Consider the following 18762-nt stretch of genomic DNA (forward strand, 5'->3'; position numbering starts at 1 on the left):
GGCAGGACCGGGGTGGGAGGTGCCTCGTGAGTGGGTTTGTGCCTGCAGGCGGTGGTGGGCTGCAGGAAACCCAGCTGCCATCCAGTAGCTGCTCCTTGAGTGGAGGGCTTGTGCGGACACTTGAGGTTGGGACCCGAGGGCCAGGCATGCAGTTGCTGATGGAGCCTGTTTCTGCCCCCATTGCCGACCCAGGGCTTTCCAGGGAAGGGTGGCCAGTGCAGGTGGGGGGGAAGGGGCCAAGGCTGCTCCTGATGTCTGGGTACCAGCCCACCCTGCACACTAGGAAGGTGCTGTGGAGAGGAGCCGAGTGGGGTCCAAGGACAGAGAACATCGACTATTTGCAGGAGGGTGGCAGGGATGCAGTGGCCTTTGAGCAGAAGCCCAATGGCAGTGAGGGAGCAGCCACTTGGCTTTCCAGGCCCAGTGTACCTTGTACCAGGTAGGGGGCTTGGGAAGTGCAAAGACCCTGAGGTTGGAGCTTGGCGTGTGCTAGGAATAGCCAGAAGGCCACTGAGGCGGGACAGAGTGGGAGAGGAGGTGCGGGAGGCCAGGCTCTCAGCGCTGTGGGGGACCCCTGCTTTTCTCTGAGTGGAGCCCCTGGGGGTCTGTGCAGAGGAGCTGGTGCTGGGCCCCAGGAAGGAGCGGCGAGGTGGCGAGGTTCTGGGCAGACTGAAGGTGGGCCTGAGGAGGCCTGCTCCTAGTCGGGTTTGTATTTCTGCCCCTTCACTCACACACGATGTGACCATTGACAAGGTGCACCCCCTTCCTCAGCAGACATTTGCCTGGCCCCTGCTGTGTGCCGGGCTCTGGGCCAGGTGCTGGAGCAGCCTAGTCCCTGCCTTCCGGGAGGGAGAGATGGATGAGAAGTCCGCCGCCGTCACAGGTCTCTGCCCCCTAGACTGAGCGGGACGGGATGCTCAGCGCTGGTTTGAGGACCAGGTGAGTGAATGGAAAGTGCACACAGGTACTGAGAGGACAGAGTCGGGGCTTTTAAAAGCACTGGGGAGAGCTCAGGGAGGCGTTTTAGAGGGAACCAGAGTCTGGTATCCAAGTCTCTGTGGAAAAAGCCTGATAAGAAAGCCAGTGCATTCTAGGTGGAAGAAACAGCATGAGCAAAAAAGTGGAGTCTTTAAAAAAAATTTGGCCCGTGAGTCAGTTAGGACTTTTCTAGTTACAAGGGACAGAAAACCCAATGCAAACAGCCTTAAGCAAAAAGTGACTGGTTTGCTGAACTGTAAGCAGCTAAAAAGTCGAGGGGTTTCAGAAACAGATGGATCCAGAGGCTCAAATCCTGGCCTCAGCAATTGCCATTTAGACCTCATTCTTAGATGTCATTCAAGCAAGAGTCCCAGGGATGGCTCTCGTTGGCCTGCCTACTCCCTGGCAGAGGGGTGGGTGATGCCCTGCTGCAGCAGGCTAAGGCCTTGTATCTACCCCTGGAGCCCAGGGTAGAGAGGGACCTACCCAGAGCCCAGGAGAGGGGAGGAGTCCTTTTAAGACAGAATCGAGGTGCTGGGTGGAGGGGTCAGATGCCCACCACAATTTGTCAGGGTCACTGTGCCCCTTTTCATCAGTGGTTGTGTGTTTTGGTGGGCGAGCAGTGCCCAGTGCGGGTATGCGTGGGGAATGAGGCTGCAGAGGTTTTCAGAACCAGGTCACAAAATGCTTTACATGCAAGAGTTGGACCATTGTCCTTGTGGTGGCCCCATGCCCACTGTCTAGTAGGCACTCAGAAAACGTGCCAAGGTGACCTGTGCGTTTCATGGATGACCAACAGGTGGATTTAAGCAGGGAAGTGGCACAATGAGATGACTGTTTGCACAGCCACGGGGCAGAGCCAGGCCAGCCTGGAGGTGGGCTGGGAGGGCGTGAGTGGAGAGGACACAGGAGCAGGCTCAGCAGAGAGCCTGGCCCAGGGGAGCCCCACTCCCGCTCGCTCCTACCCACCCCACACCCCTCCCCACATGACATCACCTGGACACATTGGCGCTGCAGACTTGAATCCTGTCGTTAGCCTTGCCCCCAGCACCCTCTCAGCCGTCCTCCTCACTGGGTAGCTGTTTCGTTCTCTTCCCTCTTTTAGCTGCCGGCTAACGGGGTGTTTCTAAAAGCAGCCGTTGCCCAGAGAGCCGCCATTGCACTTGGGTGGCCCTGCTTCCAGGGCTGGCACGAAGCTTCCTGTGGTTGGATATTTTTCCAGAACCTCTAGGGAAGATGAATCCGGGTCCCCTCATCTGCTCTAACTCCTCCCAGGAGGAGAAAAGATGCTAGCAGGGGCCTGGGGCCCACAAGGCCACAGTATTCTGTCTGTCCCCAGAGTGGCTGGGCTGGCCTCTGGCGCTGAGGTAGGGGCCAAGCAGAATGTTGTCCGTGGGGTTGAGTTTGCTCTTCCCTGCCTTTGGCGCCCATGAGATTTCTCGGGGTTTGTCCCCCCATGGGACCGCTGCAGAAGGTCGAGCACAGCCCCCTGTGACCTGGGTTTAATCCCAGAACCACCCCGAGGGAGGCTCACATCGCTTTCCTGAGCGCCCCCTCCAGTGCTATGCCATGGGGACCACCAGAGAGCCCTGTGGGAGCGTTTGGAGGCTGCTGAAGTGCCCATAGAAAGTCGGTGGCTGCTGTTGGAGTGGTCGCCCCAAACTGCCCCTTGAAGAGTGGCTAAAGGCACAACTTGAATGGCTGGGAAGGTGAGAGATAGGACCTCGCGGCCCCAGGTCACTGGCTGCCTGGGCCCCCGTGGTTTCCTGGTGGGCAGGGCCTGTGCCAGCACTGGGGTGGTGGGTCCGAGAAGTCCTCTGATGCTGCTGTGCCCACCCTCCAGAAGGGAGCCGCAGGGAGAGCGGCCCTGCTCTCCCACCCCCGCACGCCCACTGACTTCCTTCGAGCCGGCCTGGCCTTGGGGCAGCAGTAACCCCGGGAGGCTGTTTGGAAGGGGCTTTCCTCATCACTGCAGTTTAGTCTGTGTTGGTTTAATTTGAAAGACTTAATGCCTCTGAGCCAAAACACAAAAATCCCCCTGGATGCGCCTCGGTGTTTGGTGCTGAGAGCAGCTGGCGCCTTCTCTGCGGGGCGGGGGAGGGGGGTCCCTAATCCTTCCTTCCTGCCACGGCCAGGTGGGGAAAGCTCCTTGGCCCGAGACCCCGGGCCTCCTCTGCCCTGGGGGTCTTCTGGGACAGGCGTTCAGGGTGATTCCTCATCCTTTGATAAATCTGCCTTTGTTGGGGAAGAGTCGCGCACAGCCCCTGCGTCTCTGGCGCTGGGGAGGGTGCCGGGCGATGCTGTGAACCAGCAGCCTCAAGGGTGGCCGCTCCTGAGACAGTCCACCAGGGGGTGGGAAGAAATGTGTAGCTCTATTTTATTTGTATCTGTTCCTGTTTAATTTCTATTTTGGGGGAGGGTGTGTTTCATAATGGATGTCATCTATTGAGACAGAAACCTGTGAGCAAAATGTATGCATAATAAATGTCTTTTGGGGGATGCAGGTTTCAAAGTGTGTTAAGAGCAAAGAGGCTGGTATGCTCTGCTGTAAGTGAGGCTCTGGTTTGTGAAGGAGGGGGTGTCGCCAGGGGTCCAGGAAAGGCTGTGGTGGGACAGCACACCTTGGAATGTAGAGCACTTCAGGGGGAAGGAGGGTATGGGTGGGCGAGGGGCAGGCAGACAGGATCCTGGTGCCATTCTGTGCTTTGAGCACTGCGTGTCATCCGGTGTCTGTGGATCCTTTTGGGAGAGCTTCGGGGTGAGGTTGGCCCCTTTTTCTTTGGTGGTAGGCACCATTTCCTGAGGCCTAGACCAAGGGTCAGAAAACTCTTAAAGGCCATATAGTAAATATTTAGGCTTTGGAGACCATGTGACTTGTTGCAACTACTCAGAACTAGTGAGAAAGCAGCCAGAGGTAATATGCAAAAAGAAGGGCATGGCTGTGTGCTACTAAAACTTTATTTACAAAAACAGGCAGTGGGCCACATTTGCCAAGTCCTGGTCTAGATTAAGAAGACTGGGCCCAATGGGGCTCAGAACCAGCTGCGATTACCTACCAAAACGTAAGCCTCTGACCTTGGACTCATGAACGGGTGCTCCAGTCAGACTTACAGTTGGGGAATTTGGAGACATGGTGTGGACCCTGAAGAGAGTTTGCACAGCTGAGGCACATAAGCAGCCATCCACACCACAGTGTAGCACTCTCAGCTCTACAGCACACCTCCACTGCCTCCTTTAGAGCCAGGTGATCATGGCTATGGGAGGGGGCAGGGACCCTGCTTGTCATAGAATCCCAAAGCAGCATCACCAAAGGAGATTTGGAGGCCCTCCAGACTGGGGTCCCTTGCAGTGTTGTGGGAAACTGTGCTATAGGAAGAATGTCCCCTTCTCCTCAAGTGTGGAGACACTAGAGTTAAGCAAAACTGGCTGAGTTTCTGCCCTGCAGGACTTCTCAGAGCCTTTAAGGTGCTGATGGGCTTTGTGACTCTATAAGAGGGCATATAGAATTTCCGTGAACTCAGAAACAATTTTTCAGGTGCCTAACAATCAGTCCAGCTCACTCTGCTTGAAGAGCTGATCTCCTTTGACACTTCATTTGATAGACGAGGAAACCTAAGACCCAGAGAAGCTGAAAGTCCTGCTCAGGGTGACACAGAAGGCTGGTGGTGGTGTTGGGGTGAGTGTCGAGTTCCTCAGCCACTTCCCTTCTGATTTGGAGAGATGTGGTATTGAGGCCTGCCTACTCCGCCCCCACCCCCTGTCCTGATGCAGAGTCACAGGTATGGGCGTCTTGGGTTGTACATCTGGCCACATGAAGACAGTTTTGTTCCCTGGATGTACTGCATCCATCACTTGAAGCCCTGGATGATGGGTGGCTGGTTCAGAATGGCCCTTGGGCAGGTGGTCACCCCTTTGTGCAGAGAAAAAGAGAGCCTGGCGGGCCTCATGGACCTCCCACCACTCTCCTGGGTTCACACAACATCCTTTCCCACCCAGGCTTGCTTGTTAAGCAGTTACTAGGGTCTAAGTTAGGGCAGGGGGCACACACCGAGGTTGGGTTTCTAAGTCGTCATCTAGTCTGAGGTCCTGGCAAGGAAAGTGGCTGCACCCCTGTGGTTGGCTGGTTAGTTAGTTGTTGAAGGTGATGAGGAATGTGCAGGAGGTTCTGGAGGGCCAGGCATGCTTCCGCAGTGACTGCCCTGCAGGCCAGTGAACGGGCTGGACTAGTGCAGGCACATGGGGAGTGAATCGGGACACAGGAGAAGCTGGTTAGAGTGAGCAAAGGGTTGGAGAAAGCCTTTATGGCGGGCTGTGGTTGTGTGGGACCAGCCTTTGGTACCCATCTCAGAAGTGTGGACTCAATCCTGTGAGCAGGAGGAAGCCAGTGAAGGTCTCAGCGTGAGGGCGCCATGATGAAAATCAGGCACATGCAGGGGAATTGCATGCATGTATTATGGGGCTTTTTTCACAGGATGCTCCCAGGAGACATGACTCGATCTAAATCAGTATCTCATAGTTGTCAGTTCTGCATGGAAAAAAATGGGGTTCGGTGCTTTCAGTCTCTGTTTTTTTTTTTTCTCTATGTAATTGTTTCCACAGTGAAAGTAGCTTTATTGTTCCTGATTATAATGCGCACTCATTGTGAGGACTCTGAATCATGCATGGTATATAAATACAAAGAAGTACAGATCACCTGGAATCCGAAAGCACCCACATTAACGCTGCAACACCCCACCACATCATGCTGATGAGACGCACACATTTGTAATGTCACCTGGACACACCGGGGGGAGTCCTCCGTGCTTGCCTACCACCTCTTCCCTTCCATGCCAAACTGATGTTAACCTGGAGCATGTCTTTCTGTTCTTTTTTTGAAATTGTAGTAAAATACATATAACAAACTTTTCCATCTGTCTTAGTCATCTTGGGCTGCTATAAACAGAATGCCATAGTCTGGGTGGCTTAAACAACAAACAATCACTTCTCACAGTTCTGGGGCAGGGAAGGCCAAGTTCAAGGTGCCCGCAGATCTGGTGTCTGGTGAGAGCCCGCTCTGTGGTTTGCAGACGGCTGTCTTGTGTCCTCCCGCAATGGAGGGAGAGGGCATCTCTCTGGTGTGTCTTCTAATAAAGGCTGATCCTATTCATGGGAGATCCACCCACATGACCTCCTCACCTCTCAAAGGCCCCACCTCCTAACACCATCACACTGGGGGGTTAGAATTTCAACATAGGGGTTTTGGGGGGACACAGCCATTCTGTCCATAACACCATGTTTAAACGTGCAGTTCAGTGGCCTCAGGTACATTCACAGCCGCCCACCGCCATCCAAATCCCTCTTTTCATCTTGCAAAACTGAAACTCGGTCCCCACTAAACAACAACTCCCTATTCTCCCCTTCTGCCACCTTAACTTTCTGTCTATGTGATTCTGACTCACTGCCTCATATGGTATTCATCTTTCTGTGACCAGCTTTTTCCCTTAGCATCATGTCCTCAAGTTTCATCCATGTTGTATTGTGCTAGACCTTCCTTGCTTTTTAAGGCTGAGTAATATTCCAATGTATGGACAGACCACATTTTGCAGACCTGTTCATCTGTTGGTGGGCACCTGGTTTGTGTCTACCATTTGGTATGGTGAACAATGTCAATGTGAGCAAAGGTATACAAATACCTGCTTCAGATCCGGTTTCTAATTCTTTAGGGTATATACCCAGAAGTAGAAATGCCAGATCCTATGGAAATTCTATTTTTGTTTTTGTTTTTTGAGGAACCTCCATACTGTTTTCCACAGCAGCTGCACCATTTTATATGCCCACCAGGAGTGCACGAGGGTTCCAATATCTCCACATCCTTGTCATCATCTGTTATATTCTAGTTTTTTTTTAACATACACCTTTTATTGAAGATTACTACACCCCAATTAGTTCCACACCTTCCTGCCTGCCCAGTGATATACATGCATGTATTTTGGGTCACCCTATTATTTTATTAAAGCAAACACACATTTCATATTCTACCTGCTTGTCTCACTGAAGGCCTGTGGAAATGACTCCAGATTCACAAATGTGGTTGTACCTTGTTTTCTAATTGCTGTGTAATGTTCATGGTGCAGATGTACCGGGGTTGTCCCCTTGGTCAGTCTTCCATCCAAGCAAGACACTTAACTGGAGCGGCAGAAATTAGCGGCGGCTCTGTAATAAACACCCTAGTATGAGTGCCTTTATTCTTGTGGGCAAATTGCTGGGTGGACTGCTAGTTCCCCCCCTGCCCCCCAAGCCCAAAGCTGCACCCACTCAGATCCCACCAGCCACGTGGGCGCCTGCACCTCTGCTCTTTGCCAGTAGCAGGCGCTGTCTCTGTATTGACTGTGTAGAAGTATGTGTACAAGTTTATTTGCATTTGCTTTTTTTCTGAATTGCCTGTTCAGGTCCTCTGGCCATTCGACTATGGTGTAACCTGTGACAAGCTGTTGACTGCTGTTTGTTTTAGGTGTGTTTCCTTTTGTACATTTTTGGATTACACATTTTCAAAATGAAAAAACCCACTTCATTGAGAATGTTTTAGGAACACTGGTTGTGGAGGCTGTGGGCGGACAGGGAGACCAGTTTGGAGACTCTTGTGGTAGCCTTACGGGTGACAGGGACTTGAATAGTGAGAGTGGGGACAGATTTGGGCAATTGTGGGTGGATTTTGTACCGTTGGTGATAATGTGGGAAGCCAAGGAGAGTAGGAAGCCAGGGAGATGAGGGGCTTGAGTCTGGATGAGTCCAGAAATTGGCAGAGACCCAGAGGCTGGGAGGGCTGTGTTTGAGTCTGTTGGGGGGGGTGTCTGTGTGTGAGTGGGGGGCAGGGTTGCCTTGGAGGATGCTGTTTGGTGGGCGGGTAAAAGTCAAGGGGAGATGCTTCCTGGAGCCCCAGGAGCAGAGGAACTGGCAGATGGAGGGACCCTCAAGAACACGTTTAATGGGCAGGAGGAAGAACTGGCAGAGGAGGGGGCCGGTGCAGGAGGCTTCCTGAGTGGATGGATGCCCTCACGGAAATGTGGGTCCCAAGGTTGAGGTTGTGGTCAGTATTTTAGAATGTGGTTCAGAGGTAGAGAAGGTGCTTTTTCAGGCTGTTCCATTTATTGATTGGGAGATTGTGACCTTGAAAGAGCACTTTCCCTAAAGTGCTGGGACCTGATTCTCCTTGCTGGGTTCTGCAGCTGGAGTGCAAGGAGGGTGAGGGATGCCACAGGAAGTGTAGGTGGCAGTGGGTCCACGGGCGGTCTTGACACCCAGGCTCTGTGGCACTCTGGCTTGGTTTCAGTGCCCTTCACCAGGGAGCATGGATTGAGCCGCCCATGCAGGCCGAGCTAGGCACTGGCCCCCCCAAGTGTCTAGGACGGGGCTCACAGGTTCACAATCTAGGGGGGCAGTCCACCAGAGCTGCCTTCCCCGTGAGAACCTCAAGAAACTTGGTCTGCACTGTTCAGTGTCTGTTCCCAGAGCAGCCCCAGGGGACCAGGGGAGACATGAGTCATTTCCTGGACAGTAACCTGTACCAGCTTCTTAGCCATTTTGGGCTCAGCCTCTCACAAATGTATCTTCTTTTTCAAGTCCACTTCTATTTCCTGCCAGTTCTGTCTCCTTGTCAGGTCTGTGCAGCACTCACAGCACAAAATAGCGTGTGAGCAGCCGTGGACTTGGCCCAGGAGCAGCCTGCGAGTATTCACGTATCTTTCTTATTCTAGTTGAAAGGAGGGAGGTTGGCAAAGAGGTGCCCTTAGCCAAATAAGCGGTGACATGCTGTCTCAGCCTGGGCGGATCTTGCCCTCTAGCATGGCCCCTGGGAAAACAGCTCCACGGGGGACAACCTTGGCCATGGGTTGTCTTAAAGAGGCCATGGGACATGGCCAGGGATGACTGGTCAGATAGCGGAGCACTGTTCCCCATTTGCTCTAGTAGGATGAGGCTAGGGGGAGTCCTCCGTCACTTAATTTGTCTGTGTCTCAGGTCTTTCTTATTTTCATAGAAAACAAAGCATTTTTTTTGTTGTGGTAAATATACATAGCATAACATCTACCATTTTAACCAAGTTGATGTGTGCAGTTCAGTGGCATTAGGTACATTTTCGTTGCTGTGCAACCACCACCACCATCCACCTCCTGAGCGTCGTCTTCCCAAACCGACACTGTCCGTGTTGAACACTAAGTCCCCTCTCCCCTTCCCTGACACCCACCGTTTCATACTCCAGGGACCTCATGAAAGTGGAAACATTAGTATTTGTCTTTTTTTATGGCTTACATCACTTAGCATTATGTCCTCAAGGTTCACACATGCTGTAGTACATGTCAGAATGCCCTTTCTGTTTAAAGCTGAATAATATCCCATCGGCTAGAGGTACTACATTTTGCTTCTCTGTCCACGCACACTTGGGTTCCTTCCACCTTTGGGCTGTTGTGAACATGGGTGTAGAAATACCTTTTCAAAACCCTGCTTTCAATTCTTTCGGCATATACGCAGCAGCAGGATTGCTGAATCCCAGGGTAATGGTAATTCTGTATTTCATTTTTCGAGGGTTCACCATACTATTGACCACAGTGGCTGCTCCCTTTAAAAAAACGCAGCATTTTGATTCGCTGATCTCTATGGCATCTTTGTGCTTTCGAAGGAGGTTGTGGTTCTCTGGTTCTGTTGTCAGTGGCTGGAAGGTGATCTTTGGAGTTAAGATTTGATCAATCTTGTGAACAGTAATAATTACAGCCACCACCTACTCCACTAATATGCGTAACTTGTAGGGTTCCCCAAAATGCCCACATGTAGTGAGGGGCATGTAGGCAGTGTCTGAAGTATGTTTGAAGACCTGCTGTGTGCCGGAACTGTCGGCCCCCTCATGGATGTTCGTGATCATCTTCGAATCCCTCAGCAGTCTTGTGGACTAGATATTATTCTCTTTCTCGAGGGTGAAGTTAGAGATGCTTTCTCATGCTGAATTGTTTGGAAGAGGTATTTCTTGGGTCATTAACACTCTTCAAATTTTGTTCACTGAGAATAAATTTTCTAATTCTTCCTGGTTTTTAATCTACCTCCCCCAAAGGAAGGGAGGAAGGAGGGAAGGATTTTCTCAGCCATTCAAGGAAGCATTTGGGCGAGTGGCAAGCAGGAGGCCACCTCCTGGTCATGGTCCCCTGGCCCTGAAACAATAAAAGGCCTCAGTTGCTGTGTTTCCAGAACCTCGCCATGCTTGTCATTAAGCAGAGCAACTGGAACTGTTCCATGGACACAGGGGACATTAACTGTCCATTTATAGTGCCTTCTGGTTCCATCCAGAATCACAGGGATGGATGAACTTGCACAGGAGGCTTTAGGATCTGCCACCTCCCCAGCTGGGCCTGTCCTGGCATTCAAGGCCCTTGCCATTTGGCTGCAGACTGTCTCTCTCGTATGCCTCGTATCTCTCTAATTATTGCTCTAAATGCTCCTGGTGTTTTAACTGCTTAAGCACTCTCTGGTTCCCAGATATGCCACCCTAGCTCTGGTGGCAGGGTCTTCTCACCAGGAGTGTCTCTCCCCTCCACCTCCTCCGTTACTGAAATCTCAGAACCCCTCAAAGGGCACAGTCCTGTGAAGGCCATCCACCCCTGGCCCACCCCCAGCCCTCCCGTCTCGGCAGCCCCTCCGGGTCATGTACTTCTGCTCTGGCTCCTTGAAGATGTCATCTCTCCTGTGAGGCTGTGGACACCAGGTGGCTTGTTGGCCTCAGCTCCCCCACCCCAGGCTCTGCATTTGCTGAATGACCAATAGTGGTTAGAAAAGAGCAAGGCTGTGTGGAGAAGCTTTTGATTTCTTCCCAGTGCTTCGCGTCTTTGCTTACCAGGTGGGGAGAAAGCCAGTTTATAGATTTTTAAGCAGAAAGCATCGCTCATGATCCCCCTGGCTGGGTCCCTGTTGGTAAAGGCAGCAGAGGAGGTCTTGCCTGGGCTGGGGTCCTCACAGAGACGAAGGGCGGGGCAGGGGTCAGGCATCTTAGCCCAGGGATTCCTGGCCCCTTCACTTCCCCCTCCAAGATAAAGTCCATACCTGAAAGTCTAGAAGAAAGTTTCAACTCAAGGGAGAGGGGAGGGGGCTTCCTGGGGTGAATATCTGGTTGTCCAAGAAATGCTCCTCAATTCCCAGCGTGTCAGAGCCAGAATCTGTGAGATTGTAACCCCCCGTATTACCCCCTGGTGCTCAGACCCCCTACAGAACAGCTCTGGGAGGGGGCAGGGTGGGGCCAGGAATCCCTCAGAGAAAAGCAAGGACTCAGCCAGGCAGGGGAGCAGGGGAGGGGGACCAGGAGGTTCTCCTGATACTCAGGTGAGCCAGGTCTTTGCTTCTGCTTTTTTTTTTTTGAGGGGGGAACCCATCAAGGCACTCGGCACCCCCAAGGAGCTCCCACTGCTGCTGTGGCTGCCACAGTGCCCTCTCCCCATCACATGGGTACCTCACATCCCACCAGGTGACCACTCTCTGGCCCTTGAGCCGCTGCCCTGCCTGGGTGGTCAGTGAGGCTGTTGACGTGTTTTAACTGCAGACCCCCTGGTTTGGGCCCAGGTGTGCTCCACCTTGCTGCTCTGCACCCCAGCACCCACCCCCCTTTCTCCCCTCCAGTTGCAGCATTGCCCCTCCTGCCTTGCTCGGGGAGGGGTCCCTGCTTGGCAGCCACTCTGAGCAGCTCCCACCCAGAGCCTCAGCCCCACCCTCCTAAGGGGAACGTTCCCCCAAGACCCCAGCTGACATCTGTTGAGGCTGCTGGGCCTCCAGTTCTTTGTGCTTCCTTTCTGGTCTCATTCTCTGTCTCCCCTTCTGTGTATGTGTCTGTCTCTGTCTCTCTGCGCCCTAGGAGGCGGGCTCTTCTAGCCTGAGACCGGCATGACTCCACGAAGACTGGGGAAAACTGACCCCTCGGCCCTGCTGAGTCGGGGGTAGTAATTCAAGAGGCTGGGACAGGTTTCTGGTGGCCCTGCCTTGTGTCGGGAGTTTGATATGCTGTCACCTCCCCAACCCAAGGTCAGCAGGTGGGGGATGTGCCCACCTTTCCAGTGAGGGAGTAGGGAAGAGAGCACGGCTTGGATGGGGGCCTGGGTCAGGTGTGACTCCACAGTGGGGGAGGGGCAGAAAGCCTCTCCTTGCCGTGTGCCGCCCCCCACCTGAGGAGGACCTGGAGGTGGGAGTGGGGTGTCAGCGCTCCCACTACCTGGCCAAGGGCTGCTTCTGCGTGGGGGAGACCCTGGTCTGTGGGGAGGTGCATGGCTGCCAGGGGGTTCCAGGTTTGCTCTGACAGGAGGGGATTGGGGATCAGCACCCGGGCTGCCCCTCGAGGTCAGTCCCTGGGGGGTAGGTGGCTGTGGCCCACCAGCCCTGCTAAAGCCTGGTAAGCAGGGCATTTTGTCATTAGCTGGTGAGGTTCTGTTCTTTTCATGACGAATTGCTTGGGGACCGAAGAGCTGGGAGTGGGGCTGAGGGAACAGCGCTCCTGTGAGTCTGCCCCGCACGCCGGGCTGGGGTCTGCGGAGCTGCCACCTCCACACCGGCCAGGCTGGGCTCCCCTGTCATTTAGAAAACTTGACTGCTGGCTGCTGAGCTGGACACGTGGAGTCTGCCAGTGAGCCTGCTTGTGACTCGATTTCCTCTGTCGTCCAGCGTTGCCGTTTCGGGGCTCCTCTGATGCGGTGGAGGCATGGCCCCCGGTCTGGGACGGTGCAGCTGCAGGCGGAAGGGAAGGGGTCACAAGCTGGCCTCCGCGGGCTGCAGCCTGCCTGCTGGAGGGCTGGAGGGCTTTTATGAACTGGCCCATTACCTTGTAATTGTTCCCAGCCTTGAGGAGGAGGCCGAGGAGCAGCTCCAGTGTTTGTTTTGCCTTCTGTGTTCCCTGGGCCGGTGGTAACCAAGGGCCGCTTCCCCTCAGTGACTGCGGAGCTCTCCCAGGCCAGGGTGCCTCTTGCTCCAGTGAGGGAGGCCTGGGGCACCCTGCAGGGCCTGGCCACCTGCCGGGAGGGGGCCCTGCCCCCGGGGTGCCAGGCTGCTGCCTCCGCCCCCCTCTTCGGCTCTGCCCTGTCTGGGGACCTGTGGGCTTTTCTCCTGGCACTTTCCCCAGGCACTGGCCCGAAACATTCCAGAACCCGGATCCTCCGGTAGGCGTCTGGGAGTCCGGAGGCCCCTCGCTGGCTGGCGGGCCGTCAGGGGGTGGGTCTCAGGCGGGATCCTGGACCTCAGCCAGGATGCTGCCTGGGGCATGGGGGACCGTCACTCTGGGTTCTGGCAGGACCCGCTGGCCTGAGGTTGTTCTGGGGGAGATTTTCAGGAGGAGGAGAAGCACAACGAGACTGCCTGGGTTGGGGAGGCCGGCTGGGGCAGCTTTACGGCCGAGAGGGCCGGGACAGATGAATGCATCGGGCTCTGGTCAGGTTGGTGTGTAGGACAGCTATGACAGTGTGACCGCAAGGCTCCTGGAGATGGCAAGGCTGACTTGGCCGGCTGGCAAGTCGGGGAGTAGAGAGAGCTGTGGAGAGCTTGTGGGGGCTTCGAGGGGACAGGGGAGCCCCCACCCTACTGTGAGCAGAGGAGGGCTCTGCAGGTGATGGTGGAACCTTGGTCTTCCCAGACACCCATGGTGAGGCTTCTAGAAGGTCTGGGCCAGGGAAGCCACTGCCTGTTCTGTGTGCCCCTATGCCTGTGGGTCTTGTGGAAGGACGGGGCCCTGGCAGGCTCTACCCATTATTTCTGTTAAACCTGTTGGCTTCTAGATTTGGTTTGTTGGGGCAGCTGTGTTTTGGAACTGGCTTCCTGGAGAAGGTTGAATGCCTCTCTGTCTTCTTTCTGAGAGTTTCCCCAGGCCTCTACCTTGGGGCAGACCGCATCACAGCCCCCACCAGCCTGGACACACAGATCACCTGGGGAGCTGGCTTTACTTCCATTCAGAGGCAGTCAGCTGGGGAGGGCCTGAGACTGCATTTCCAAGAAGCACCTGTGTTACAGATCCAGGTCCGTGGTGCACCCTGGGTGTAACTGATACAGGGTGACTGGACTCCTTCACCCCTAAAGGGACTTTCTCAGGGAGGGAGTTGGCCTGCTCTGTGTGCAGGATGTCAGTTGTATCCAGTTTTCTGTTTGGGCGCCTGGAGAGGAGGTTCTATCAAGAGAGGTGGGCTATGTGGGGAGTCAGAGGCCAGGGCACAGCGTGTGGAGTCGAGTGTGAGCTCCGTGGCCCGACTTCCACATGGCTTCCTCCCACCGGCCCAGCTGCCAACACTATTAAACTTCAGTGATTCAGTGTAGTACGTTTCAAGGGGAGGCATTGTGTTACAAAAACGTGGGTCCCAGCAGCTTGTTCTGGTGGCAGGTCCTGCCCCCTCAGCAGGAAAGAGGCGCTTTTGATATGGGAACGGAAACTTGGGACAGTGTTAGAAATACTCGGAGTGTCCAGCGGGCAAGGACCTGTGGTCTCCCTGCAGCTCTGGAAACATGCCACCTGGCCAGGAAGGCAGCCCCCGCGCTGGCTGCGGTACGCAGGGCTGGGTAGGGGGCCGCACACCTGGGTCAACGGCCCAAGCTGTCCGTGGCTGTGATGAGGTGGGCCTTCCACGATGTTGAGTGTGGGATATGTCCTCTGCTCCCCATTTGGCCTGTGAAGGTGACATGCTGCTGTTTATATTTTATGTAAAGTCCAGCTTGCAAAGGAAATACCTTTCTAAACACGGTCTGTCTGATGCCCAGAGCAGGTGAGCACCTGAAACGTGCATTTGTAGCCCTCACGTGTACGTACGAGCGGGCACCTGGTCTTGAATGGCTGATCCTGGGCCTGCTCACATTTGGGCTGACAGAGCAGGAGCCTCATTCTTGCTTCTTCCTCCCTCTGCCCTGATTGCCATCCTGGACTAGCCCGCCAAGTGGATATTGGGCCTGTTTCCCTTTTTTCCACTTCCTCTTTCTTCCCTTTGTGTTCTCAGATGGGATAAGTGGAGCAGACTCACCCCGTTATCCAGGGTGCTTCCCTGAGAAACTTCTCCGGATGTGTGTGTCCTGGCCACCTGAGCTTGGCGGGCCCAGAGACTTGGCAGACCCACCCCTCCACATGAGGGATGCTGCAGACCCACCTCCCCAGCTTCCATGCGCTTCCCGGAGAAGGCACAGTGGGGAATGTCAGGCAGGCACCAAGGAGAGCCCGGCAGAGGCGAGCGAAGCCCCGTGGCTTCTGGTACAGGGCAGGCCTCTGTTGTCATAAGAGCTGGTGATGGTGAGAGGTGGCCGCCGCGTGGAGTTAGGGCACCCAGCGGCCACCCTTCTTGGCAGAGACTGCTAATCTGGGGTGGGGAATGGGTTTCAGGACTTGTATGGCTGCGTCCTCCACTGGGGAGCTCCCAGGAGCCCCCTTCCCACTCTTTCCCTCAAGAAACCCTCCCTCTGTCCCTCCCTTCTCCTCAGACCACTAAATTATACATCCCCCACCAGTGCTGGCTCTTTATGCAATGCTGAGCTTTCCATGGGCTCCTCATTTAATCCTTAAAGTAGGTCAAACAGTCATCACCCCTTTTCCACAGATGAGGAACATGGGGCTCAGAGGGGTTAGGAAGTCCAGGGTCACCCAGCATGTGGAGCCAGAGTTGAAGCCCAGGCAGCCCAGCTCCAGACTGTGTGTGTCTTCTCCATCTTTGTAGGCACTTGGTAAATGGGTCGTCCTTGATTGACCCTATTAAATGTTCTTGAATAGAGGCAGTGAAGCCACTCAGATGAGAATCCCAAGGGCAGGCTGGACACTTGGGGTCATGATGATCCACCCACGTTTTTCAGGTTCAGGAACTGGACTTTGTCCCCCAGTGTAGCCAATGTTGATACAGTTTAGAGATTCCTACCAAACTCACTAGAGATTGATGTATAAACCTGAGGTAATTTGTTCACACACAGTAGGTATAGGACAGTCAGGTGTGCTAAAGATTTGGGTTTGCCTCTGAAAGCAGCAGATGGGAGTTGCAGAACCAGAGCTCAGGGAAACTGGGGAGTGGCTCTCAATGCCTTGCATCTCGAGTTTTGTAGCCCAGTATCCTCCTGTCACCATAGGGTAGCCCTAACAAGAGCTGGAGTCTTTGGGCTCATGCATTAGGTTGCCACCTTCCTGGGCCCTGGTTCTGTGTCCTTTTCACCACCACCTTTCTTAAGAAGCAGCCTTTTGCTTAGACAAGGTACGATATCACCTACTGGGGTATAGCCAGTTTGAATTACGTTCTGGATCCTATCCCTTCCTCCAGCCCCTAGTCCAAGCCAGCTCCTTGCATTGGCTTCCTGGCTGGTCTCCCTGCTTCCACTCTGGCTGCCAGCAGCCTTTTTTTGATCTGGCAGCCCGGAGGGATTAGAATGCAGTTCAGACTGCATCCTCTGCCCGCTCAAAGCCCTCTGCTGGTTTCTTGTCACACTGAACACAAACCCAGTGTCCTGACTGTGGCCCACAGGCCTGCTGTGCCCACCCTCTGCATAGCTCTCACCCCGCCTCCCTCCACAGCCTCCCCCTTCCTCTGCTCTAGTCAAGGCCTCTCTATTGTTCTCCCAGAACTCCAGGCATATGCCCACCTCAGGGCCTTTGCACACTCTGTTCCCTCTGCCCAGAATGCTCTTCCCCTTGAATGGTCATGTGTTTTTCTCCCTTCCTTCAGCCAGGTCTCCATCCATATACCACTGGATCAGAGAGGCCTCCCCTTACCACCTCATCCCATCACTTGCTTTGTCCTCACAATTCTGCTTCATGTTTTGTTGACACTTACTACCTGACCCATGTTGGATATTCATTCATTCAGCAATTGTCAACTGAGCACCCCCTGTGTTCCAGGCACTCTCCTGGGCATTGGGGCCACCACAGTGAACCCAACATATCAAAATTAATCATGGATTAACTGTTTAAATGATTGTTGCCTGTCTCCCCGCACTAGACAGTGAGCTCCGTGAGGGCAGCGTTTTCCACCTGTATGTATATAGCAGGTGCCTAGTATTTCTGGAATGACTTGCAACCCTAAGGCACCTTATTTGGAGTTGGATGTTTTCCAGACGTTCGGCCGCACCTTTACAGACTGCCTCTCAGATTGAATCAGCCCTGCCGATGGCTTTCTTATCCATTTGGTCAGCTCTTGCCAGTTTCCACGTGGGGTGGATGCTTTCTGCAGTGTAGACAGAACACTAGCTCACATTCCTAAACTCTCGCCACATGTAACCCTCCGTTTTGAATCATCCACTTTGTTGACGTTCTCAGGGACTCAGGAACAAAGAGTAGCCAGGGAAGCCCACACTGCCCCACTGGGGCTTAGCAGGTATATGTGAGTACCTTAGCAGAGTAAGCAACTCAGATACTTATTAGGCACCTACTGTATACACACAGACCTTGAGCATTGTACTTTTTGGCCAGCTTTCATGTGAGTGAGTCTGGCCAGAAAGGGGGTATGGTGTGACCTGACACAAGAAGCTTGGGCCTCTCCAGGTCTGTGAGAGATAATCCTCTTTGAGAGCACAGAAACTCAACCCATCAGAGCAGGTTTTCATGTGGCAACAGGTCCAGCCAAACTGTACGGTATCCTGGGGCCCTCCTGGCCTGGGCCATAGCCCCATGCTGTGCATCAGAGCTGGCAAGCAGGCACCAACGTCACTCAGAAAGATCTGAATGGCTGCGATGATTTCCTGGTATCATAAGCTGGGCTTCTGTCAATATGGAGTGGCCTTGGGGTTGACCTGCTCTGTGAAAAAGCAAGGACCTGGGAATTCTAGCATGTCTGTCTGCTCATCCCACCGCATTCGCAGAGTGGGGAGTGTGCTGAGTGATCTGCGTGGTGGTGGTGCTTCCAGGTCCTCGTCCTCAGAGCAGCGGCGCTCATGTGCATTGGCCATCCCCTCCCCACACATTGTGGGTTGCAGGCATGCATTCCAGATTCCTCCTGAGAAACTCGATCTACAGGTGCCGTCTCAAAGCAGCAGGGCTGCCAAACCACAGCTCTGCCCGTTTTCTTTGGAGAACAGGAAAGGGGGCTGGGGTGGGGTGGGGTGGAGTGGGGAATGAAGAACTGGACTGCAGCAACTCAACTCTAGAAGGCTCCTTGCTCCCCACATATGAAGGTCATTAGCCACGGCCCTGTGTGTAAGGCTGGCTAACAGACCTGGCTCCAACTGCCAGGTCTCTGCCAACTCTGCTCTCGGCTCTGCAGAGCCTCTCCGCACTCCCCTCCTGCCTTGTAGATATTGGAGAGGTGGACATTTTTCATCCATTTATGTTTTTTTTGTTGAGGTGAAATTCACATAATACATAAAATAAACCTTTTTTAAAGAGTACAATTCAGTGGTGTTTAGTACATTCGTGATCTTGTGCAACACTTCTGTCTAGTTCTAAAACATTTTCATCCCCTACAAAAGCCCCCAGACACCTTTGCAGTCACTTTCTGCTCCCCGCCCCTGGCCGCCACCCATCTGCTTTCTGTCTGTGTGGGTTTCCCTATTCTGGCTATTTCCTATAAATGGGATCAGACAATACATGACCTTTGCTGTCTGTCTCCTTTTCCTCAGCATAAAGTATTTGAGGTTCATCCGCATCGTAGCATGTGCCAGTTCTTTATTCCTTTTTGTGGCTGAATAATATTCCATCATATATGTATTCCACAATTTGTCTATCCATTCATCCACTGATGAACATTTGGATTCATCCATATATGTTTTGCAACAATAATAAAACAGCAGTAAGATTAGGAAGAGAAATTGATCAGCCCCTCTAAACACAGAGGCATTTTCATTTTT

At 53.7% G+C, this 18762-nt stretch overlaps 1 protein-coding gene across 3 annotated transcripts in view; it reads left to right on the top strand.

Annotated features, from left to right (window-relative positions):
* The window catches only part of SPSB1 (splA/ryanodine receptor domain and SOCS box containing 1), a 61146-nt gene that overhangs the window by 21081 nt on the left and 21303 nt on the right, over positions 1-18762 (top strand). The window contains exon 1 of one of the 3 annotated variants that reach the window (XM_073233147.1): positions 811-939. The exons of the other annotated variants lie outside the window; for them this stretch is intronic. The gene's annotated coding sequence lies outside the window, so the exon portion shown is untranslated. Of the gene's footprint in view, positions 1-810; positions 940-18762 lie in introns of those variants that run through there. 3 annotated transcript variants of the gene reach the window in all.

The sequence above is a fragment of the Manis javanica genome, chromosome 4 (genome assembly GCF_040802235.1).
Source record: "Manis javanica isolate MJ-LG chromosome 4, MJ_LKY, whole genome shotgun sequence".
Taxonomy (NCBI): Eukaryota; Metazoa; Chordata; class Mammalia; order Pholidota; family Manidae; genus Manis; species Manis javanica.